The sequence below is a fragment of the Mobula birostris genome, chromosome 28 (genome assembly GCF_030028105.1).
Source record: "Mobula birostris isolate sMobBir1 chromosome 28, sMobBir1.hap1, whole genome shotgun sequence".
Taxonomy (NCBI): Eukaryota; Metazoa; Chordata; class Chondrichthyes; order Myliobatiformes; family Myliobatidae; genus Mobula; species Mobula birostris.
The window spans coordinates 22,764,774-22,791,069 of NC_092397.1; the positions used below are offsets into that span (position 1 = coordinate 22,764,774).

Sequence of the window (26,296 nt, forward strand, 5' to 3'; positions counted from 1 at the left end):
AAAGCTTCAGTTCTTTAGACGTCGAAGACAATTTTTGTTCCAAACTCTCAATTTTCAGATCTTTCTTCCGAGCTGCGTCGTTCAATTCTGCAATTTTGCTTTGTTGCTGCTTAATTTGGTAACGAAGCGATTCCAAAGAATCCTTAAGTGACTTCAAGTCTTCAAAACTTCTACGTTCTTCCTCAAATTTTTCACTTAAAAAATTCAACAATGTTGAATAAGTTAATCCAGTTTGCTTAGGTTCACCTTCTTCCGTCCTGTTACCGTCGGAATCTTTCCCATTTTCAGGATCTGGCACTTTAGACCTTGTACTTATTTCTTTGCTCATTTCTTCAAATTTCACAATCAAAGCTCAAGGATAATTCAAGTGTAGGTAAAAATAAATTAAATAAGGGTGATCATAGGTTAAAACAAAGTAACGGTGATGGACCGGAGCCAAAATTAACCTCACTCCATGAGCGCCTCCTGGGGATCCAGACAGCAAAATCACTGCACAGTGACGGCCCGCTGCCGCTCCTCTGATTGACAGCTACATCGCTCCTCCTCCCGGGCTGCGGCCGCGATGTCACGTGACAGGACAGCATCTTGCGGAAAGACGTCTCAGAGCCAGAGTGCAGTCTTTGAAAAGTCCCCAGGGTCGGGGAGGGCTCTGGACCCGGGGTCGAGTTGAGGTTTCCCCCGCCAAGCGGCCCTTTTTCATGAAGAGTACGTTGACCCATTTGCAGCTTTACCAGCGGCTCCTCTGATTGACAGCTTACTCTGCCCCGCCTCCTGGGCCGCTGCCTTCCCGTCCCGTTGCCGAGTCGCTGCCTGTGACGTCACAGAGAAGCACATGGACCGTGAGACTCGTTTCCATGGCAACGGGCCGCGGAGGCGGGAGGGGGAGCGCCCTGGGCCCGGGGGCGGAGGTGAGGCTTCCTCCCCCCGGCGGGGCGGCAGCGACTGAACTGAAGGGTCGGTCTGAACTTGCTGCCCTTTGGAAGAATGAGAGGTGATGGAATGGGCCACAGAGGTGATGAGACGAGCTGCTCCTTGTTCTCTGCCATTGCCATGTGGATGTGGGAGCGGACTGGTGGACCTGACTGCGCCTCCACTGTGAACACCGGCTTCTTCTCTTCCTGCCTGCCGACCGGTAACAGTGAGTGTCCGTCTGAGTTTCAACACACAACACACGTGGGACAGTCCAGCACAGGGAAAGGCCCTTCAGCCCACAGTGTCTGCACTGACCACAACTGATCCCATCTGGCTGAACCTGTCCATATCCCTCCAGTCCCTGCCTGTTCGTGCCTGACCAAACACCTCTTAAACTTTACTAATTACCATCTGCCACCACAGCAGCTTCCAAAGCCACCACATAATTCTCTGAAACTTCTGCCATCTCCAACAGGATCCCACCACCAAACATATCTCTCTGCTTTCCGCAGGGATTGCTCCCTACACATCTACCTTGTCCATTGTCCTTCCCGCCAATCCACCTCCAGGCGCTTATTCTTGCAGGCAGAACAAGTGCTACACCTGTCCCTACCCCTCACTACCTTTCAGGGCCCTCAACAGTCCCTCCAGGTGAGACAGCGCCACCTGTATGTCTGTTGGGGCGATATACTGTGTTCAGTGCTCCTGCTGTGGCCTCCTGCATATCGATGAGACCCCATGTAGATTGGGAGACCACTTCACCATGGATCAGCACTCCATCCAACAGAGCAGTGGCCACCCATTTTAATTCCACTTCCCTTTCCCATTCTGATATGTCCAGTGATGGCCTCCTCCAGAGTCGTGATGAGGCCACGCTTCAGTTGGAGAAACAACTCCTTATATTCTGTTTGGGTAGCCTCCAACCTGATGGCATGAACATTTATTTCTCAAATTTATGGTAATGCCACCAACACCCTTCCCCATCACCATTTGCCAACCCCTTTTTCCCCCCCTCACCTTATCTCCTTCCCTGCCTATTGTTTCCCACTGGTGCTCCTCCCCCTTTTTCTTCCTTCCATGGCCGTCAGTCAATTTCACCAATCAACTTCCCAGCTCTTGACTTCACCCGTCCCCCTCCAGGATTCACCTATCACCTGGTGTTTCTCTCTGTCTTCCCCCACCTTATTAATCTACTCCTCAGCTTTTTTTCTCTCCAGACCTGCCCAAGGGTTTCAGTCTGAAATGTCAACTGTACTTTTTTTTTCCACAGATGCTGCATGGCCTGTTGAGTTCTTCCAGCATTCTGTGTCTGTTCCTCGGATTTCCAGCATCTGCAGATTTTCTCTTGTTTATGATTTAAGCATTACTGGTGTGTCAGCTTCACTTTCCCCAGCAGCATTTTTCAAACACCCACCAGTCTCCATGGAAAATAAGAACTCACCTCCCAAATCTATTTTAAACATTCCCTCTCTCTTTTTTAAATTAAAGCTCTGCTCTTGAGTATCTGACATTTGCTGCCTGTGTAAAAGTCTGTCTACCTTATTTATTTTAATAAGTCTCTGCTCAGCCTTTGAAACTCAGCAGTAAAAGATGTACGTTTGTTCAATCTAATGTTATAACTGAAACTGTCTTTCCTGTGATGTGACAACCAGATCTGATCACAAGACGCCTGAAGTGATCTGACCAAAGTTGTATGCAGCTGCAACATGGCTGCCGACTTTTATCCTCAACAGCTGAGCCCCTTCACCAGGATGTCCAGTTTTGTCATTTTCAGGAGGAATCTTTTTCTGCGACCCAACATCCCCCTGTATCTCAGTGCTTCAAAGGCTCCTGTCATTCCTGCATCCTTTGGCTTTGCAATGAGAATCAGAGTTAATACAATGTGGAAAACAGGTGCTTTGGCTGTCCTCCTCCCTGCTGAGCTAATCCAGCCTGGCTCTGCTGAGCCCATAGACCTCGAAACCTTTGCTAACCATGTACTTACTCAGGTGGTTTTAGAATGTTTCTAATGTGTCTGCCTCGACCACTGGCAGCTCATTCCAAATACACACCACCCTCTGCCCGCTATGTCCCTTTTAAATCTCTTGCCTCTGATCTGAAACACCAGTCCTCGTGTTTTTACCAACCCTTTCCTGGTCCCATTGATCTTACATCCCTCTGTCAGGTTCACCCCTTAATATGTATGCTCCAGGGTATAAAATACTCGTCTATACCACCTCTCCCGATAACTCAGACCCCCAAGTCCAAACAACAACCTGGCAATTTTTCTTTCTCTGTGCTCTTTCTAGTTTAAAAACATATTTTTGCTACAAATGGCTGATCAAAACTTTACACAGAATCCCAAGTCAGTCCTCATGAAAAACTTGTTTCTCTACAACACATCTTCTCAACTCTTATACTCTGTGCCACGAGTGATGAAGGCCAGCAGGTCAGACACCTTCACCACCGTATCTAGCTGAGATGTCACTTTCAGTGAACTACTTAACACTTTACTTTATTGTCGCCAAACAATTGGTACTAGAACGTACAATCATCAAAGCGATATTTGGTTCTGTGCTTCACACTCCCTGGATTACAAATATTAAATATTAAAGATATTAAAACTAGTTAAAATTAGTAAATATTAAAAATTTAAATTATAAATAATAAATAGAAAATAGAAAAATGGGAAGTAAGGTAGTGCAAAAAAGCCGAGAGGTAGGTCCGGATATTTGGAGGGTACGGCCCAGATCCGGGTCAGGATCCGTTCAGTGGTCCTATCACAGTTGGAAGGAAGCTGTTCCCAAATCTGGCCTTAAGAGTCTTCAAGATCCTGAACCTTCTGCTGGAGGGAAGAGGGACGAAAAGTCTGTTGGCTGGGTGGGTCATGTCCTTGATTATCCTGGCTATACATGTATGTGAACTATACATTCACATCGACATTGTTTATATAAATTATGAACAACAAATGTCCCGGCACCCAGTGGCACACCACGAGACAGAGACCTCCAGCCGGAGGCACAACCCTCAACCATCAGCCTCTGCTTCCTATCACTGAGGCAATTATGAAACTAATAGACTATCTCTCATGGATTTCATCTTCCAGATCTAACCCTCCAGACCTGTGTCAAAGGCCTGGCTGATGTCCATACAGACAACATCCACAGCCCTAACCTCATCAACGCTCTTGTGAAGTTCCTCGAAGAGCTGCAAGAGATTGTCAGACATGATTTCCCTTGCACAAAGCTGTGCTGACTGTCCTGAATCAGACCAAATGTTGGTAGATCCAGTCCCTCAGAAACTTGCAATTTACCCAACAACTGGCCTGTAGTGTTCCGGCTAGTTTTCACAACCTTTTTGAAACAATGGCACCGCATTAAACTGTGCGTCCTTAAGTCGTAGGAGCAGGATTAGGCCATTTGGCCCATCCTGTCTGTTCTGCCGTTCCATCATGCCGGATTTATTACTCCCCATTCTCCTGCCTTGTCCCCGTAAACTCTGATGCCCTTAATAATTAAGAACCTTCTAACCTCTGCTTTAAATATACCTAATGACTGTTTTTTGGCCGTCTGTGGCAATGAATTCCATTGATTCATCACCTTCTGACAAAATGATTCCTCCTCATATCTGTTCTAGAGAGAAATCTCTATTCTGAAGGTGTGATTCTTCCATTATTGGAAACATCCTCTCACATCAACTCTATCTAGGGCTTTCAATATTCAATAGTTTTCAATACTATCCTCTGTCATTCCTCTGGACTCCAGCCAGTCCAGGCCAAGAGCATCAAATGATCATTACGTCGTTGTCCCTTCAGTCCCGGGATCATTCCCGTGAGTCTCCCCTGCAGCCTCTGCAATGCCAGCAGCTTAGAAAAGTGACCCAGATCTGCTCATAATCCTCCAAATATGGTCTGACCAAACCCTTGTAAAGCCTCAGCGTTAGATGTTTGTTTTTATATTCTAGTTCTCTGGAAATGAATGAGAACATTAGATAGAAACATAGAAAATAGGTGCAGGAGTAGGCCATTCGGCCCTTTGAGCCTGCACCGCCATTTAGTATGATCATGGCTGATCATCCAACTCAGAACCCTGTACCACCATTCCCTCCATACTCCCGATCCCTATAGCCACAAGGGCCATATCTAACCCCCTCTTAAATATAGCCAATGAACTGGCCTCAATTGTTTCCTGTGGCAGAGAATTCCACAGATTCACCACTCTCTGTGTGAAGAAGTTTTTCCTAATCTCGGTCCTAAAAGGCTTCCCCTTTATCCTCAAACTGTGACCCCTCGTTCTGGACTTCCCCGACATCGGGAACAATCTTCCTGCATCTAGCCTGTCCAATCCCTTTAGGATTTTATACCTTTCAATAAGATCCCTCCTCAATCTTCTAAATTCCAACGAGTATAAGCCTAGCCGATCCAGTCTTTCTTCATATGAAAGTCCTGCCATCCCAGGAATCAATCTGTTGAACCTTCTTTGTACTCCCTCTATGGCAAGAATGTCTTTCCTCAGATTAGGGGACCAAAACTGCACACAATACTCCAGGTGTGGTCTCACCAAGGCCTTGTACAACTGCAGTAGTACCTCCCTGCTCCTGTACTCGAATCCTCTCGCTATAAATGCCAGCATACCATTCGCCTTTTTCACCGCCTGCTGTACCTGCATGCCCACTTTCAATGACTGGTGTATAATGACACCCAGGTCTCGTTGCACCTCCCCTTTTCCTAATCGGCCACCATTCAGATAATAATCTGTTTTCCTCTTTTTGCCACCAAAGTGGATAACTTCACATTTATCCACATTAAATTACATCTGCCATGAATTTGCCCACTCACCCAACCTATCCAAGTCACTCTGCATCCTCTTAGCATCCTCCTCACAGCTAACACTGCCGCTCAGCTTCGTGTCATCCGCAAACTTGGAGATGCTGCATTTAATTCCCTCATCCAAGTCATTAATATATATTGTAAACAACTGGGGTCCCAGCACTGAGCCTTGCGGTACCCCACTAGTCACTGCCTGCCATTCTGAAAAGATCCCGTTTATTCCCACTCTTTACTTCCTGTCTGCCAACCAACTCTCTATCCACATCAATACCTTACCCCCAATACCGTGTGCTTTAAGTTTGCACACTAATCTCCTGTGTGGGACCTTGTCAAAAGCCGTTTGAAAATCCAAATATACCACATACACTGGTTCTCCCCTATCCACTCTACTAGTTACATCCTCAAAAACTTCTATGAGATTCGTCAGACATGATTTTCCTTTCACAAATCCATGCTGACTTTGTCCGATGATATCACCGCTTTCCAAATGTGCTGTTATCACATCTTTGATAACTGACTCTAGCAGTTTCCCCACCACCGATGTTAGGCTAACAGGTCTATAATTCCCTGGTTTCTCTCTCCCTCCTTTTTTAAAAAGTGGGGTTACAGTAACCACCCTCCAATTCTCAGGAACTAGTCCAGAATCTAAAGAGTTTTGAAAAATTATCACTAATGCATTCACTATTTCTTGGGCTACTTCCTTAAGCACTCTGGGATGCAGACCATCTGGCCCTGGGGATTTATCCGCCTTCAATCCCTTCAATTTACCTAACACCACTTCCCTACTAACATGTATTTCTCTCAGTTCCTCCATCTCACTGGACCCTCTGTCCCCGACTATTTCCGGAAGATTATTTATGTCCTCCTTAGTGAGGACAGAACCAAAGTAATTATTCAATTGGTCTGCCATGTCCTTGCTCCCCATAATCAATTCACCTGTTTCTGTCTGTGGGGGACCTACATTTGTCTTAACCAATCTTTTTCTTTTCACATATCCATAAAAGCTTTTACAGTCAGTTTTTATGTTCCCTGCCAGTTTTCTCTCATAATCTTTTTTCCCTTCCTAATTAAGCCCTTTATCCTCCTCTGCTGAACTCTGAATTTCTCCCAGTCCTCAGGTGAGCCACTTTTTCTGGCTAATTTGTATGCTTCTTCTTTGGAATTGATACTATCCCTAATTTCCCTTGTCAACCACGGGTGCACTACCTTCCTTGATTTATTCTTTTGCCAAACTGGGATAAACAATTGTTGTAGTTCATCCATGTGATCTTTAAATGCTTGCCATTGCATATCCATTGTCAACCCTTTAAGTGTCATTTGCCAGTCTATCTTAGCTAGTTCACGTCTCATACCTTCAAAGTTACCCTTCTTTAAATTCAGAACCTTTGTTTCTGAATTAACTATGTCACTCTCCATCTTAATGAAGAATTCCACCATATTATGGTCACTCTTACCCAAGGGGCCTCTCACGACAAGATTGCTAATTAACCCTTCCTCATTGCTCAATACCCAGTCCAGAATAGCCTGCTCTCTAGTTGGTTCCTCAACATGTTGGTTCAAAAAACCATCCCGCATACATTCCAAGAAATCCTCTTCCTCAGCACCTTTACCAATTTGGTTCACCCAATCTACATGTAGATTGAAGTCACCCATTATAACTGCTGTTCCTTTATTGCACACATTTCTAATTTCCTGTTTAATTCCATCCCCAACCTCACTACTACTGTTAGGTGGCCTGTACATTTGTCTTCCTTGTTACCAGCTCAACATGAACATTGACCTTCCTGGTGAATTTATTATGGGGAACAAGGAAATAGCAGACGAGTTGAACAGGTACTTTGGATCTGTCTTCACTAGGGAAGACACAAACAATCTCCCAGATGTAATAGTGGCCAAAGGACCTAGGGTATTGGATGAATTGAAGGAAATTTATATTAGGCAGGAAATGGTGTTGGATAGGCTGTAGGGTCTGAAGGCTGCTAAGTCCCGGGACCTGATGGTCTGCATCCCAGGGTACTTAAGGAGGTGGCTTTAGAAATCGTGGTCACATTGGTAATCATTTTCCAATTATAGATTCAGGATCAGTTCCTGTGGATTGGAGGGTGGCTAATGTTGTCCCTATCTTCAAGAAGGGAGGAAGAGAGAAAACAGGGAATTATAGACCAGTTAGCCTGACGTCGGTGGTGGGAAAGATGCTGGAGTCAATTATAAAAGATGAAATTACGACACATCTGGATAGCAGTAACAGGCTTGGTCTGAGTCAGCATGGATTTACGAAGGGGAAATCATGCTTGACTAATCTTCTGGAATTTTTTGAGAATGTGACTATGAAAATGGACAAGGGCGAGCCAGTGGATGTAGTGTACCTGGACTTTCAGAAAGCCTTTGATAAAGTCCCACACAGGAGATTAGTGGGCAAAATTAGGCCACATGGTATTGGGGGCAGAGCACTGACATGGATTGAAAATTGGCTGGCTGACAGAAAGCAAAGAGTAGCGATTAACGGGTCCCTTTCGGAATGGCAGGTAGTGACCAATGGGGTACCGCAGGATTCAGTGCTGGGACCGCAGCTGTTTACAATATATATTAATGATTTAGATGAGGGAATTAAAAGTAACATTAGCAAATTTGCCGATGACACAAATCTGGGTGGCAGTGTGAAATGTGAGGAGGATATTATGAGAATGCAGGGTGTCTTGGACAGGCTGGATGAGTGGGCAGGTGCATGGGAGATGCAGTTTAATGTGGATAAATGTGAGGTTATCCACTTTGGTGGTAAGAATGGGAAGGCAGATTATTATCTAAATGGAGTCAAGTTAACAAAAGGGGAAGCACAACAGGATCTAGGTGTTCTTGTACATCAGTCACTGAAAGCAAGCATGCAAGTACGGCAGGCAGTGAAGAAACCTAATGGCATTCTGGCCTTCATAACAAGGGGAATTGAGTATAAGAGCAAAGAGGTCCTTCTGCAGCTGTACAGGGCCCTGGTGAGACCACACCTGGAGTACTGTGTGCAGTTTTGGTCTCCAGATTTTAGGAAGGACATTGTTGCTATAGAGGGAGTGCGGCGTAGATTCACAAGGTTAATTCCCGGGATGGCGAGACTGTCATATGTCAAAAGATTGGAGCGACTGGGCTTATATACTCTGGAATTTAGAAGGCTGTGAGGGGATCTTATTGAAACATATAAGATTATTAAGGGATTGGACACGCTGGAGACAGGAAACATGTTCCCACTGATGGGTGAGTCCAGAACCAGAGGCCACAGTTTAAGAATTAGGGGTAGGCCATTTAGAACAGAGTTGAGAAAAAACTTTTTCACCCAGAGAGTGGTGGATATATGGAATGCTCTGCCCCAGAAGGCTGTGGAGGCCAAGTCTCTGGATGCGTTCAAGAAAGAGATGGATAGAGCTCTTAAAGATAGCGGAATCAAAGGTTATGGGGATAAGGCAGGAACTGGATACTGATTGTGGATGATCAGCCATGATCACAGTGAATGGCGGTGCTGGCTCGAAGGGCCGAATGGCCTACTCCTGCACCTATTCTCTATTGTCTATTGACCCCAAAGTCCCTTTGCACGTCTGATTTCTCAATTTACTCCTTGATTACAAAGAGCTTACACCTTTATTTATCCTACGAGAGTACATGACCACACACTTCCTTATACTGTATTTCATCTGGCACCTCTTTGTCCATTCTCTAAATCTGTGCAAGTGCTACTGCACACTCCCTGCTTCCTCAACATTGCCTGCCTTTACATCTCTCTTTGTGTCATCCACAGAGTTGGCCTTAAAACTATCAATTCTGGATTAGTCACTGTCCAGCTGTGGCCTGAGATGAAGCAACAATCTCTCCCCTGGCCTCCACAGTGTATTCTCTAACTTCCCACAAAGTACGAGAATGTACCTGATAAGGCCCGGGAGATTTAACAACTTTAATGCACCTTAAAGTCTCCAATATAGATCCCTGCCCATTTGAATGTGGTCTAAGACATCGCAGCTCATTTCTGTCACTTCCTTAGCTTCCGCATTTTCTCAATGGTGAGATAACTGTTGGTAATATTCATGGAAAGCCTCTCGTATTTCCTTCGGTTTCACACACCGATGCCATGTTCATCTCCAAGGGGAATGATTCTCTAACCTCCCTTTTCCTCTGAATATACCAAGAGAATCTCTTGGGATTTTGCTCACTTTGCCTTCCAAATTCTGATATCCTCATGTTACCCTCCTAACAGTTATGAGAGATCCTATGTCTGAGTCTTCTCGAATACTTTCCCGAGCATTGATCCAAATCTCACTAGTCTATATTTTCCTGGTTTGTCTCTATCATCTGAGGAACAACGTGCCCTGGAATATCAGCATCACTTCCTTCTCTGATCTCACTATCCTCGATGACCACGTTGATGAATACTGATGTGAAGAACTGGTTTAGTCCCTCGCCCACTTCCTCTGGATCCAGACATCAACCCTCTCCTTTGTCCTTGTGTTGCGGTATCCTCTCTGGAGTGCCCCTTCTCACCAAAGTCATTCTTTGTCCCGGTTTGGCACTTCTGATTCTCTCTTTAACTTCTCTCTTGCTTGCTTCATATTGCCAGAGGCCTTCTCCAATTTTTACATCTAAAACATTCGTTATGCTTCCTTTTTTCTTTCAGTCTGAATTTATAACATCTCTCAGCATACATATCTGCCTGACATTACCATCCTCGTCTTTCCTCCTCGTAGAAATAGTTTTGTCTGAATTCTGACCCAATTGCGTTTAAACATCACTCACATGTTAAATGTGGACTGATCAATCATAGCTGCACCCAGTCCCCTCTCCCCAGTTCCTGCCCAACACAGTTTCCAATAGCTATACCCCAATTGACCACATTAGACCATTGCTGTCTACAAGAAGGGTCAGAGCCGTCTCTATTTCCTGAGGAGACTGAGGTCCCTTAACATCTGTCGGACGATGCTGAGGATGTTCTATGAGTCTGTGGTGGCCAGTGCTACCATGTTTGCTGTTGTGTGCTGGGGCAGCAGGCTGAGGGTAGCAGACACCAACAGAATCAGCAAGCTCATTCATAAGGCCAGTGATGTTGTGGGGATGGAACTGGACTCTGTCACGGTGGTGTCTGAAAAGAGGATGCTGTCCAAGTTGCATGCCATCTTGGACAATGTCTCCCATCCACTACATAATGTACTGGGTGGGCACAGGAGTACATTCAGCCAGAGACTCACTCCACCAAGATGCAGCACAGAGCGTCATAGGAAGTCATTCCTGCCTGTGGCCATCAAACTTTACAACTCCTCCCTTGGAGGGTCAGACATCCTGAGCCAATAGGCTGGTCCTGGACTTATTTCCTGGCATAATTCACATATTGCTATTTAACTATTTATTACTATTTTCTATTACTATTCTATTACTATTTATTATTTCTATGACTATTACTATTTACTAATAGTAATATTACTATTACTATTTCTATTACTATTTATTATTTATGGTGCAACTGTAACGAAAACCAATTTCCCCCGGGATCAATAAAGTATGACTATGACTATGACTATTACCACCGGGTCCAGTCTTGCCCTATTTGCTGTTCCCAAATGGCAACTTCTATCAACGGTCAGGCTCATTTCCCAACACAATGTCTTCTATGACCCGCTTCCCTGGTTAGATTATTCTCTCCTGAGTTAAGAAACATCCCAGGATACTTCCAACAAGCTCTGCAATAATCTGAGCCCCTGGCTCTAAGGGAGTCCCAGACAACACAGGGGAAATTAAATTCACCCACTACAACTACTCTTTTGCTTTTACCTCTTTGATTACTTGCTACATTTCTGTTCCTTTATCTCCTGCTGGCATTTGGGAGACCTGTGATATAACCCCATCAGTGAACGCACCTCTCTTATCCTGAGCTCTATCCACATTGTCCCACTGGATAATCCCTGCAGTCATCCGTTATCCCCATCCGTCTTGGTAGGGAGTTGTAGTGCTTCCGATACAGTGTTATGTTTTTGATCAGTCTGTGCCATTGTAGAACAGTATAGGTGTGTATTGTAGTTTCTTGCAGCTCATAATTTTGCACACCATAGTCTTGAACTGTCATCAGATTGTGTAAAAGGAGAGAGAGTTTAAACAAAGTGATCAGGGGCAGTTGGCACATTTTGCATGTCACAGTTCCCAAGGAGATATTTGATTGCCCATAATTGGGAACTTGACAAGATCCAATAAAAATAAGTTGGGTTTAAACAGAGCGGTCATTGCATGAGTGGGCCAAAATTGGAGTAGGGAGGGGTAAGACGGACGTAGATATTTTTTCTTTATTCTTTATTATTTTCTTGTTACACATTTAGAGCAGAGGGGATGCCAGACAAAATACTAGATTGCTCTTCTTGCTGGATGTGGGAAGAAATGGAGACATCCAGTGTCCCTGACCACTACTCTTGCAAGAAGGCATACAGCTGAAACTTTTATCAGGCCGTGCTGAGGAGTTGGAGATTGAACTGGATGAAATCTGGATCCCTCGAGAGACTGAGGTGTTGATAGGCAGCACAAGGTGTGGGATAATTGTCAGGAGGGGGAGAGTGGGGGGGGGAAGAGGGAGCAGGGTTGAGCTGTAGTGAGGGGGATTCATTGATTAGGGGAACAGAAAGGGGTTTCTGTGAATGTGAACAAGGTTCCCAGATGGTTATTGCCTCCTGGGTGCCAGGATCAGAGAGACATCTCAGATTCATTTCACAGCATTCCTAGCTGGGAGTGTGAGCAGCCTGAGGTTCTGATTCACTTATTTACCAATGACGTGGACAGGGTGACTGTCCACGTCCTGCAAAGTGAGTTCAGGGAGTTAGGTGCTAAGTTAAAGGACAAGATCCCCCAGGGTTGTGATTTTCAGGATTACTACCTGTGCTACATGCTAGTGAGGTCAGAAATAGGAAGATCATCCAGTTCAAGGAGGCTCAGGAGTTGCTGCAGGAGGGAGGGCTTCAGCTTTTTGGATCACTGGGCTCTCTGCAAGGAAAGGTGGAACTACAGAAGCATCGGTTTGCACCTGAACTGGAGGGCACTAATATCCCAGTGGGAAGGTTTGCCAGGGGTTATGGTTTGAACTAGAGGGGCAGGGGGATGGGAACCAGAGCACCAGAACAGATAGTGGAATTAGTATGGGAAGAGATATTCTTCACTTCACAAAGTCAGGAATCAAAAGGTTGATCAAGGTAGGGCTTATGTTCTGAGCTACATATAATTTGGATGTGAGGATTATTGTAGGAAAGGCAGAGAAGGTCAGGACCTAGATCAGCTTGTGGAATTATGACATTGTAGCCATTAGTGAGACTTGTACGGTACATAGCAGGTATAGACAGGCAGAGACAAATTGGGTACTTGAGTTTAATGGGGTGAAAAGAAAACATGAGGTGAGAAACATAGAAAACCTTCAGCACAATACAGGCCCTTCAGCCCACAAAGCTCTGCCAAACATGTCCTTACCTTAGAAATTACTGAGGGTTACCCATAGCCCTCTATTTTTCTAAGCTCCATGTACCTATCCAGGAGTCTCTTAAAAGGCCCTATCGTATCCGCCTCCACCACCGTCGCCAGCAGCCCGTTCCACGTACTCACCACTCTCTGCGTGAAAGAACTTACCCCTGACATCTACTCTGTATCTACTTCCAAGCACCTTAAAACTCTGCTTTCTTGTGCTCGCCATTTCAGCCCTGGAAAAAAGCCTCTGACTATCCACACGATCAATACCTCTCACCATCTTATACACCCCTATCAGGTTACCTCTCATCCTCCATCACTCCAAGGAGAAGAGGCCGAGTTCACTCAACCTATCCTCATAAGGCATGCCTGCGCCCCCCCCCCCCCCCCGCCAATCCAAGCAACATCCTTGTAAAGCTCCTCTGCACCCTTACTATGGTTTCCACATCCTTCCTGACACCGCTCTGGTCGGGCAGGAATGGTCTAAGCACAAGTCGAGAAATTATAGGCCAGTGAGCCTAACATCAGCTGTGGAACGTTTAGTGGAAAGTTTTCTAAGCAACCAAGGATATAATTATTTGGATAAACATGGACTGATTGGGAATAGTTAAGATAGCTTTGTGTACAGTGTTAACTAGTCTTATAGAGTTTTTTGAGGAAGTTACTAGGAAAGTTGATGAATGCAAGGCAGTGGATGTAGTCTAGATGGACTTTAACAAGGCCTTTGACAAGGTCTCACATGGGTGGTTGGTCAAGAGGTTCAGTCATTTGGCATTCAAGATGAGGTAGTAAATTGTATTAGGCATTAGGTTCAAGAGTGGTTGCAGATGATTGCCTCTCTGACTGGAGGCCTGTGACTGGTGGTGTGCCACAGGGATCAGTGCTGAGTCCATTGTTTGTCATCCAGATCTTTGATATCGATGACAATGTGGTGAACTGCAACAGCAATTTTGTGGATAACACCAGGTACGATGAACAGTGAGGAAGATGCTCAAAGTTTGCATTGGGATCTGGAGCAGCTGGAATTTAATGCTGACAAGTATGAGGGGTTGCACTTTGGGAGGACAAACCACGGTAGGTCTTACACAGTGAGCAGTCGGGCACCAAAAAGTGCATTAAAGCTGAGGGATCTGGAAATACAGATTCATAATTCCCAGTAAGTGACATCACAGATAGATAGGGTCATACAGAAAGCTTAGGCACATCGTACTTCGATTTACAAAGGGCAAAGCACAGGAGATAGGTGTTATGTTGAAGTTGTATTAGATATTGGAGAGGCCTGATTTGGAGTATTGTGTGCAGTTGTGGTCACCTACCCACAAGAAAGATGTAAGTAAGCTTGAAAGAGTGCAGAGAAAATTTACAGGATGTTTCCTGGATTTAAGCACCTGAGTTCTCTGGAAAGATCAAATAGGTGAATTTTATTCCTTGGAATATGGAGTATTGTGGGGAGAATAAACAGAGGTATACAAAATTATGAAGGGTGTACTGTAGATGGCATAATGATGTTTATATGTCAGAGTTACAGTGAAATACTGTAGATGGGGTAATGATGTTTACAGGTCAGAGTTACAGTGAAATACTGTACATGGGGTAACGATGTTTATCGGTCAGAGTTACAGTGAAATACTGTAGATGGGGTAATGATGTTTATAGGTCAGAGTTACAGTGAAATACTGTAGATGGGGTAATGATGTTTATAGGTCAGAGTTGCAGTGAAATGCTGGATTGTCCAGCTCTGGGCTGTCAGTATTGTGTTTTATTTAGAGAGCTGTGTGCTGTACTGGTCTGTGTCCTCACTGGCCGGTGCTGTGCTCTGGCAGCTCAGTGTGTTTGAAATACAGTGTCAGTGTTTTTACTGAAGAGTGTCTTTATTACACAAACTAACCTTGTCTACCATGGACTTTAAACATTGCTGGGAGGTGAGGGGAGGGTTTGGAACCACTATACCTGACTCTGAAGGATCTGACAAATTCGCTTTGAACGTCCTGTTTGTTTATTCCCACAACCCCTGCAGGCAGTGAATCCCAGATGAGAACCGCTCTCCTGACAGACAACGGTGGGAATTAAACCCAGGTCGCTGGTACTGTCACCACTGCGCTGACCATGATGCTCCTGTGCCACCCCTTCCTCTTTAAACCCGTCCATTGATCCAGACCTCATGCCCACCGGGTAAAGAATTCCAGACGTTCCCTGCATCAGATGCACGTCAACTCTGGCAGGGGTTACAGCCATTACTTCCTACAAAGCAAACCCAACATCATGAATGGCAGTGAGGCTTCACAACCAGACCAGCTCAACCCTTTTATGCTCACTTTCAGAGGAAGAATAAAGCCACAGCTATGAGGATACGTGCAGCGTCTGATGACCCTGTGATCTCTGTCTTGGAGGCCGACATCAGGCTGTCTTTCAAGAGGCTGAACCCTCGCCGGGCAGCAGGGCCCGATGGAGTACCTGGTAAGGCTCTGAAAACCTGTGCCTACCAACTGCTGGAAGTGGTTTTTTCAATCCCTCACTGCTACAGTCGAAAGTTCTGACCTGCTTCAAAAGGGCAACAACTGCTCCGGAACCCAAGAAGGTCAGTGTGAGCTGCCTTAACGACTATTGTCCAGTCACACTCACATCTCCGGTTATGAAATGCTTTGAGAGGTTGGTCATGGATAGAATGAACACCTGTCCCAGGAAGGACCGGGACCCACTGCAATTTGCCTCTCGCCACAATATGTTTGCGGTAGATGTGATCCCAGTGGCTCTCCGCACAGCACTGGAGCACCTGGGCAATACAAATACCTATGTCAGGATGCTGTATATTGACTAGAGCCCAGCATTTAACACCATCATTCCTCGTCCTGATAAAATAGCTACAGAACCGAGGCCTCTGTCCATCCTTGTGCAGCTGGATCCTCGGCTTTCCAGCACCTGGTGCGGGAGATCGCTCAGCACTTCGAAACCCATCTGTGTTTCCAGAGCTCGGCCGTCATGGCCCTGCAGGAGGCGAGCGAGGCTTACCTGGTGGGGCTCTTCGAGGACACTAACCTGTGCGCCATCCACGCCGAGTAAGTTACCATCCAGCTGGCTCGATGCTTCTGCGGGGAGCCCGCCTGAACCCAGCCCTGGCACTAAACACAACAAAAGGCTCTTTTAGGAGCCACTATCATGGCAGAGTAAAGGGCTATCATCTGCCACACCACTATTTTGGTTCCCAACCCACTGATGAATCATTTCAATCCTCCTGCGACACATTAACAAATCTGCCCATATTTGACCCGGCTGGTTCAAGTGCAGCCTGTCCCACTTCTACAGGTCACCTCTGCCCCAGCAGAGATCCCAGTGGCTGGAAACCTGAACCTGTTCTCCTGTACCAGCTCCTCATCCTCACATCCACCTGCCCTGTCCTTACCAGCACTTGGCATCAGGAGTAATCCAGTGATTACAGATCTCTTTGTCTCCACCCTCCCCTGCCGTACATCAGAATCACAGACCCGGCTGCTGCTGCTCTCCTGAAAGGCCATGTCTCCTGTTGATCAATTCTCCAAGTCAATCTGCTTCACCAGTCCCATTAAATGGATTCACTTTCCCCTTCAAACCTCCCATGATGTGCTCCTGTGTCCACAACAACCTGTGTTTTCCTGCAGTCACATGCTTGATCATAATGAGTTAGATTGTGAAGTCATTATGATCCGGAACCTGACCACAAGAAACTGCCGGCTGAGGGCAGTTCGTCTGGGTGCTCAGGGAGAGGCTGGTCTCCTTGATGCGGGAGGCTGCTTCCACAACATTTTCTTGGAATCACGCACAAAGTCAATGGACTTCAGCGAACTATTCCGGCTGGTGGTCCTTGGCTTGTCGATGGGCAGTGCTGTCACCATCATCGGCTGGTGGGCCTGCCAGAAGTTCGCCAAGAAGCGCCCCCACACTGTGAAGGCCAAGCCTGTAATCGGCACAGCCCAGCCAGTAAATTTCGAAGTGAAGCCCAACACTGAGGAATTGAAGACAGGGAACTTTGCTGCACACTCCGGACTACCAGTCAAGAGAACCAACACTGTGGTTAGAAGCCAGAATATGGAAGAGGGGAGTATAGAATCAGGGGATGGATGAAACGAACAGGGGATTTCGTCACGGGGACTGGCTGATCGAATGCTCAGTCCTGAACTGGCTCTGGCAGATGGAAGGCTAAGTCCTGAACAGGCTCTTGGGCACATCCAAACAGGGGCGACTGAACTGGAGCTGAGACGAGTGGACGGACACTGGAATGGAGAGGATAAGAGGGAGGAAAATGGATGTGAGGGCAAAGCAACCATCAGAGATCAGCAGGAGCAGAATGACAAAGAGAGGCTGTCGAGTGGGTTGGGTGACTTCACCAATGTGCAAGTGTTTAAGAGAAGGGTGCGGCAGAGCAGGGGAATAAAATTTGTGGGCAAGACAAAGAGATCCTGGGAGAAGCTGGCTAGAGAGAGGAGGCGAATGAGGAAGTGGCAGTCAAAACTCCAAAGGGGACTGTCAATAGTAGGGGAGGGAAGTGGAAGGGAGCAATGTAGAGCCTGCAGAAGAGTTCTCAGATTTAGGGAACCGCTGCCTGAAGATGGGTCAAGGAAAGTAGAGAAATGGAAAGAGGAATCGTTTGGTCCTGGAGGAAACAGAAGGCTGGAGTCCACAATCTTGTGAAGTCGATGAAGGTAAAAATAAATGTATCGGCAAAATTGCTGTATTGTTTTTTTATATAAAGGGGGCTGTGTTCCAAAGACTTTGGGGCACTGGAATATCAAAGTTGTAGAAGGCTACTGATCAAATGCTGAGTTCTGGGGCTAGTATCGATGACATCATTGAAATGATGGGTCGAAGGGCCTGTTTCTGTGCAGATCTCTCGATGACACGTCATGACCTCACAGATCCTTTATTTACCTGCAGTCTCCCACCCACATTAACTATCTCACTCCCCTTGCCACTGCTACGGCACAGTGGAGAAGCAGTTAGTGCGACGCTCCACAGGGCCAGCGATCTCCGATCGGGGTGCAGTTCCACTGCTGTCTATAAGGAGTTTGTACATTCTCCCCAAGACATCATGGAGTTCCTCCAAGTTCAACTGAAAGCTTCCAATCTCCCCCCTTCCTCGTATCGATTGTGCAGAAGAGATTCACCAGGATGCTGCCTGGACTAGTTTACATAGAATATAGAACATAGAATAGTACAGCACAGTACAGGCCCTTCAGCTCACAATGTTGTGCGGACACTCAAACCCTGCCTCCCATATAACCCCCCACCTTAAATTCCTCCATATACCTGTCTAGTAGTCTCTTAACCTTCACTAGTGTATCTGCCTCCACCACTGACTCAGGCAGTGCATTCCACGCACCAACCACTCTCTGAGTAAAGAACCTTCCTCTAATATCCCCCTTGAACTTCCCACCCCTTACCTTAAAGCCATGTCCTCTTGTATTGAGCAGCGGTGCCCTGGCTGTCCACTCTATCTATTCCTCTTATTATCTTGTACACCTCTATCATGTCTCCTCTCATTCTCCTTCTCTCCAAAGAGTAAAGCCCTAGATCCCTTAATCTCTGATCATAATGTATACTCTCTAAACCAGGCAGCATCCTGGTAAATCTCCTCTGTACCCTTTCCAATGCTTCCACATCCTTCCTCTAGTGAGGCGACCAGAACTGGACACAGTACTTTATAAAGCTGCATCATTACATCCCAACTCTTAAACTCTATCCCTCGACTTATGAAAGCTAACACCCCATAAGCTTTCTTAACTACCCTATCCACCTGTAAGGCAACCTTCGGGGATCTGTGGACATGTACCCCCAGATCCCTCTGCTCCTCCACACTACCAAGTATCCTGCCATTTACTTTGTACTCTGCCTTGGAATTTGTCCTTCCAAAGTGTACCACCTCACACTTCTCCGGGTTGAACTCCATCTGCCACTTCTGCATCTTATCAATGTCTCTCTGCAATCTTTGACAATCCTCTACACTATCTACAACACCACCAACCTTTGTGTTGTCTGCAAACTTGCGAATCCACGCTTCTACCCCCACATCCAGGTCATTAATAAAAATCACGAAAAGTAGAGGTCCCAGAACAGATCCTTGTGGGATACCACTAGTCACAATCCTCCAATCTGAATGTACTCCCTCCACCATGACCCTCTGCCTTCTGCAGGCAAGCCAATTCTGAATCCACCTGGCCAAACTTCCCTGGATCCCATGCCTTCTGACTTTCTGAATAAACCTAAGGTGTGGAACCCTGTCAAATGCCTTACTAAAATCCATGTAGATCATATCCACTGCACTACCCTCATCTATATGCCTGGTCACCTCCTCAAAGAACTCTACCAGGCTTGTTAGACACGATCTGCCCTTCACAAAGCCATGCTGACTGTCCCTGATCAGACCATGATTCTCATCCTCCTGTAGGCTTATGAGGACAGGATGAGCATGCGAGGGCTTTTCTCTGGAGTGCAGGAGGGTGAGAGGGGACTTGAGAGAGGTGTACAAGGTCATAACAAACATAGATCGAGTGGACAGCCAGAGAGATTTTCCCAGGGTGGGAATGGCAAATAGCAGAGTGTACACAGAGAGTGGTGTGTGTGTGGAACCACCCCAGGGGTGGTAGTAGAGGCAGATATATTAGTGACGTTTATTACAGAGCACATGAATGATAGAAAAAGGGAGTGCTCTATTTGGGGAAAGGGTTATATTGATCTTACAACAGGTTAAAAGTTTGACACAATACTGTGGGTTGAAGGGCCTGTAGTGTGCTCTGGTGTTCTATCCCACTCATTACAATACCTTCCCCTCTCCTACCCATTAACACCTTTCCTCTGTCCTCCACTGCTCTCCCCTACCTTGCTAACTCCTGACTACTTACCCCTGCCTCACCAGATCCTCACTCTCCACTTGTCAGTTCCATCACTCCATCCCTCCCTTCCACTTCCCCTTCACTACCCACTCCTCCCACCCTCCACTTCTACCATCACTCCATCTGATGTGTCCTCTCTGTCTTCCTCCCAAGGCCTCATCAAGGAGGATGATATTGCAGCCATTCTCAAGGGTAGTCACATGCAGAAGATCAAATCCTGCTCATGGATGAAGTCGCGATTTTACAAACTGCAAGAAGACAGTTGTACGGTGTGGTACAGTTCCAAACAGATCCTGAAGTCAGCCAGGAGCCAAATGTGTGAGTGTTGCTCAAGTCTTGGATGGATGGTGTGGCAGCAAACAGATTTTTAAAAAGTTTTAAAAACATTGTCTTGGGCACCAACAAGTGCAGGGATTAGTCCTTGATTCCTGGTATGGCACCTCGCTGAGGCCAGTAGAGTTACTGCTTCATTGCACCAGTGACCTGGATTCTGTCTTTTATTGATTCTGTTTTATTTGGAAATGGAGTGCAGGCAGATTCTTCTGGCCCAATAGGCCCCACCACCCAGCGGTCCACCTGTTTAACACCAGCCACATCAGGACAATTCACCTGCCCTGCTGTGTTCCTCCAGCATTGTGTGTGTGTGTGTGTGTGTGTGTGTGTGTGTGTGTGTTGCTCAGGTTAACAACTGTCCAATTCCTTCAGCATTCTACAGGGGGAAGAACTTTCAGACAATATTTCCCATCTGTTGCAATTTGCTCCTCTTAACCTCCTGTGTCTCTCACCTCCTGGTCCATTTCCATTTCTCTGTTCATCCAGGTTTCCCATAAACATGACATGAGTCATGTCCATCAAGCAGGAGCTACAGAAACCTGAAGCCCCACACCTCAGAACCCTAATTTCTACAGTTTAGCAACACACTAATGCCTTTGCACAAGAGATTCTGCAGATGGTAGAACAACACACAAAAAATGCAGAATGAACTCAGCAGGTCAGGCAGCATCCATAACTGTTTATACGCACGCACGCACACACACACACACAAACACACGCCGCACATACACACAGGCACACACAAACGCCACACATACACACAGACACTCACAGGCACACACACACACACACACACACAGAGACACACACACACACACACAAGTACATGCCACACATACACACAGACACTCACGGACACACACACCCACACACACACACACACACACACACTCACTAACAGACACTGACACACACACACACACCACACACACCACACACACACACACACCACACACACACACACACACACACACTCACTAACAGACACTGACACACACACACCACACACACACACACACAAACACATGCCACACATACACACAGACACACACACCCACACACACTCACTAACAGACACTGACACACACACACACACACACACAGACGCTCACAGACACACACACCCACACACACACACTCACTAACAGACACTGACACACACACACACCACACACACACACACACACACACACACACGCTGAGACCCGTCTGCAGGACTCATCCTGATGGAGGATGTTGGCCTATTGTTGACTCTTTATTCCTCTCCACAGATGCTGCCTGACCTGCAGAGTTCCTCCAGCATTTTAGGGCACCACAATAGCGGAGTGGTTCATGTGATGTTGTTGCTGCTCGGTCAGGGATCGGGGGCAGAGAGTGGGCAGGTAATAATTCAAAGTTCAGTACCAGTGCTGTGTGTAAGGAGTTTCTATATTCTCCCTGTGACCATGTGGGTTTCCTTCTGCTGTTCAAAGAAGGCTGACTGGTCATTGTAAACTCTCCTGTGATTAGGCTGCTGTTGAATAGGTGGGGTGTTCGGTGATGTGGCTTTTTGGGGCAGAAGGGCCAGTCCCACAGAGTATCTCTAAATAGGTAAAGTGCTGTGAATAAGTAACTTTGTGTGTGTGTTACTGTGAATTCCCAGCTTCTGCAGAATCTCTTGTGCTTGTGAATCTGTGACTGAATCTCTTGTTCTGATCTCTGCTGCTGTTTTACTCCCTCCCCCCACCCGACCCCTCGCAGTCTCGATCGACGACATCAAGGAGTTGAGACCAGGTCACCAGACGGAGGGAATGCAGCGGTACGCCACGGAAATACCCAGCGACCGCTGTTTCACAATCGTATTTAAGGGCACGAGATCTGGTGGCCTCCGACGCCAACGATGCCGGGCATTGGATCCATGGCCTCTGCAAACTAAAGCAGAGAGGCTGCAGCATGAACAAGAGAGAGTGGCTGGTCCAGTATCCATCTGGGAATCTGTCACGGCAGAGCGCCAGGGAGAGAGGGTGCTACTTCCCTCATGGTCTCCAACAGCAGCCCCCAAGTCCACCCCTACCCCATGCAGAAGGTCAAAGGCACTTCCCCATATTGGATCTTTTTGTGCTTGTTTCCCGTATGTGACTTGCATTTCTCTCAGGCACTCAGCCTCCTTAGATTCCATTAGTTACTAATGTTTTTTAGTATTAATTTCATAGATAGTCAATCTTTAGGTTTTAACATGTTATAGGTATTATAGACTAAACTTAATGTTACAGGTGTTTATGAAAAATAGTTACTTTAAAGCACTGAATCAGATACTTTATTGATATAATATTCTTCCAATCAGCAACAAAAGTACAATTAATATTTTGTTTATTACAAGCAATGCTGATGTGGATGAAACCCTGTTTGCAAAATACATCAGGGGATGCATTTTAAATGAATAATGATTCCTCTACGTCGTCCTACCATCAAAGAAGGATGCTTCGTTACACAGCCAAGATATTTTCCAGCGGAATTTTCTTTTTCAAAAATACTTTCACCTTTTGGATCTGTCTTGTTGCACACTTGGACACAAAAGGGACTTCCGGGAGTGCAGAAGTTTAGAAATAACGTCTTTATTTTCCATTCTGGAAATACAGGAACACAAGCACATCGGCTGACCATGCATGCTGCGGGGCCGTCCCTGTCTACTCCATCACATGCGCCCTCCCGTGCCCCCCAGACCCCTCAGCTGCCCCAAGTGCCTGTATAAGCTATGTCCCTTGTAACCATCAACCAACCCACTAAAATATTACCGTTGCTCGTGCAACTGAACATTAATCAAATTATGAATGAACAAATTAACAAACCAAAGCAATAAAAATAATATGAACATAATATAAGAAAATTAGGAGGGTTTCCAGTGTCCATTAATATGCTCCACATTACTATGGGTCCCACACTGTCCCCTTCAAAATAAGTGTCCTCCCGACATAGATTTCTCAGGGTACTCATGTCTTCAACTGGTGAGTTATAGTGGTAGGTTATAAAGGAGTCAGTCTTTTGGGATACTCGCTGTACAGCAACAGTCTTTGACATGACATGCATCTCCCTCTTTATGTCACGTGTCTGCAACAGGCATCACTGGCCAGATGATATCTTAAGTGCTACTCTGCTACTTGTGTGGGCTATGTATCTCGGACTGAAGGTTTTACCCTATATCTACCCCATAACCCATTACACAGACCCACATGTCCTACTGTATGTCTCACATTACTATGGGTCCCAAATTGGCATGGGTGACCCTCCCAGAAGCCAAACCACAAGGGCCTTGCCTCCAGCCAGCATCACTCTCCGGGTCGTTGAGGCAGGTTTGCTGCAGGAAATGATCTCCCATTTTGCCAGGTTTGCTGCAGGAAATGATCTCCCATTTGTGAGGCTTCATTCAAGCAGGGAAGCTGAAGGCGCCAGTCTGCACTGAGGTTCGATTTCAGGACTATCAAGTGGCCCTCAAAGCTGCTACTACACCATTTATATCAAGCAAACAGATTCTGATCATGTGATGTCATTTTGTTAATTTGTAAACAATTAGATATATTTAGATTTCAGATAGTTTCAGAAAGAACACGAAGGGTAGTTTATTTTCAGCTTTATTCAATCCAGTCTGAAATATAAACTTTTTACCGTATCTGTAAGAATGGGAAATTCTTACACAATGATCTGTACAATGAAAGCCTTACTTTGTGTCATGTCAGTTGTGTCACTTTCTTTCTCCCTGTTTGCTTTATCTTGTCAGCAGAGTGAGATACAAATCAAATCAAGTTTAATTATCATTCAGCCATAATAGATACGGCGAATGAGGCAGCGTTCCTCGGGGGCCATGGTGCAGAACGAACAAAATAGTGCATTCAAAAAAGCGAGTAGAGAAGCCTCTTCACGTGGGATAAGAACATATGTTTAGTCCAAAACCCTCAGTGACATGTCCTGCAATCGATGGTACAATCTCCTGGCAGTGCACAGACACGTGCAGTCCAGACTGTTGTTCCACCGCTCGAACAGGAGAAGGCAGCACCAACGGGAGAGGCCAGCCCCCTGCTGAGCGCGGATGCCACGTTGCACCGCCTCCAGCGTTCCCTCACCTGGCCTGCAGCTGCAGGCAAGTGCGCGGCTCGAGGACTTGTCCCCGCTACAATCGAGGCTACGTGGCTTCTACAATCGCACCACCAGACAAGTGTAACAGGCCTGCGGCAACTTACACTATCACTGTGCAAAAGAGTCTTGCGATTGCGAGTGACAATCTACCACGGTTATACAGCACGCCGCCTTCACGCACCAACTCCGATGCCTCTGACTGGCAGGCAGCAACACAGTCTCAACTCAAGCTCTGTATAAATTTTGGGTTTATTATGTACATAAATAGAAGCAAGAATTAGGCCATTCAGCTTTGTGGGGCCTTCTCTGTAATTCAGAATGTGTTGATCTCTTTATAATCTGTTCACAAATCTTGCATCCCTTCATTCCTTTCAAAGTTCAGAGTAAATTTTATTATCAAACTACTTGCATATCACCATATACAACCATGAGATTCACTTTCCATTGGGCATACTCAGCAAATCTATAGAATAGTAACTATAACAGGATCAATGAAAGATCAACCAGAGTGCAGAAGACAACAAACTCTGCAAATACAGATATAAATAAATAGCAATAAATAACAAGAGAATGAGATAAAGAGTCCTTAAGGTGAGATCATTGGTTGTGGGAACATTTCAATGATTGGGCAAGTGAGTGTAGTTATCCTCTTTTATTCAAGAGCCTGATGTTGAGCTTTCATTGTAATAATAATAATAAGTACTTCATTGATCCCTAGTAGGAAATTCTTTCATTACAGCAGCAACATTTAAAGACACATTTAGCAGTGTGCAGACTTAACTAATAATAAAGTACAGAATAATAACATGCACAATAATTTACCAATGTGCAATAATAATGTGTAATGATTATGTATTGAGTTGCTGCCACTTGATTGGCTGCTGAGGATATTTGCATTAATGAGTAGATGTACCTAATAAAGAGGCCACTGTGTGTATATAGTCCAACATGAGAAACATCATTCCCTTGTGCCCGTTTCAAAGCTCCACTAATAAACAACCTGTTGAACTCAGCTGCAATACGCAAGCATATCTTTGCTCAGTTAGGAAGACCAGACACGTGCATGATACTCCAGATGGAATCTCAGCAGAAAACATAAATTTTCAAACTCGCTGTTTTAAAAAAAAAATACTTCTCTTAGGGTCTCGGCCTGAAACGTCAACTGTACCTCTTCCTAGAGATGCAAACACGAGGAATTCTGCAGATGCTGGAAATTCAAGCAACACGCATCAAAGTTGCTGGTGAACGCAGCAGGCCAGGCAGCATCTGTAGGAAGAGGTACAGTCTGGAGGAAGTGCCAGGAGCCAAAGGAGAAATTATTAAGAGTAAGGACTAATTCTGCTAGACGGAGCAGAGTGGTGGTAGAGGGGAACTGATGAGGTCTGGAATCCAAAAAGAAGCGGAGAGCTTTGAGACCTTCCTGATGGGGGATGGAAGTATATAGGGACTGGACATCCATGGTGAAAATAAAGCGGTGGAGGCCAGGGTACTTAAAATCATCGAAAAGTTTCAGAGCGTGAGAAGTGTCACAAACATAGGTGGGAAGGGATTGAACAAGGGGGGATAAAACCGTGTTGAGGTATGCAGAAATGAGTTCAGTGGGGCAGGAGCAAGCTGAGACAATAGGTCTGTCAGGACAGGCAGGTCTGTGGATCTTGGGTAGGAGGTAGAAATGGGAAGTGTGAGGTGTGGGTACTATAAGGTTGGTAGCAGTGGATGGGAGATCCCCTGAGCAGATAAAGTGGGTGATGGTGTGGGAGACAATGGCCTGGTGCTCCTTAGTGGGGTCATGATTGAGGGGTAAATA

At 45.9% G+C, this 26,296-nt stretch overlaps 1 protein-coding gene and 1 long non-coding RNA gene across 2 annotated transcripts in view; both read left to right on the plus strand.

Moving 5' to 3' along the window:
- The window catches only part of LOC140189344 (uncharacterized), a 155,663-nt gene that overhangs the window by 12,909 nt on the left and 116,458 nt on the right, over positions 1-26,296 (plus strand). The window lies entirely within an intron of this gene.
- On the plus strand, positions 609-25,575 carry LOC140189347 (uncharacterized). Its single transcript, XR_011883503.1, has 4 exons — positions 609-1,138; positions 15,201-17,859; positions 20,200-20,364; positions 22,120-25,575. It is a non-coding gene; the product is annotated as an uncharacterized lncRNA (long non-coding RNA).